We start from the raw sequence: 256 nt of genomic DNA on the forward strand, positions 1-256 counted from the left end.
AAAAATATGTATAGAAAAAGGAGAATTGAAATCTGAAAGCCCAGGCAGAGAGCTCCATAAAGCCAATAGCCTGGAAGTGTGCTTTGTGCATGATTGAACTTACGAGCTCCTCTTGGCCCAAATCCATTTTTTCGCAGATTGCAATGCCGGAAATGCAAGCAAGAGATGTTGCTTCGACTGGACGGTGGGGGCTGAGGAGTGTTGATAAGAAAAGACATTGCATAATTTTGGTAGAATAAAATCAGTGGGAAGGGTT

The sequence above is a fragment of the Penaeus monodon genome, chromosome 23 (genome assembly GCF_015228065.2).
Source record: "Penaeus monodon isolate SGIC_2016 chromosome 23, NSTDA_Pmon_1, whole genome shotgun sequence".
Lineage (NCBI taxonomy): Eukaryota > Metazoa > Arthropoda > Malacostraca > Decapoda > Penaeidae > Penaeus > Penaeus monodon.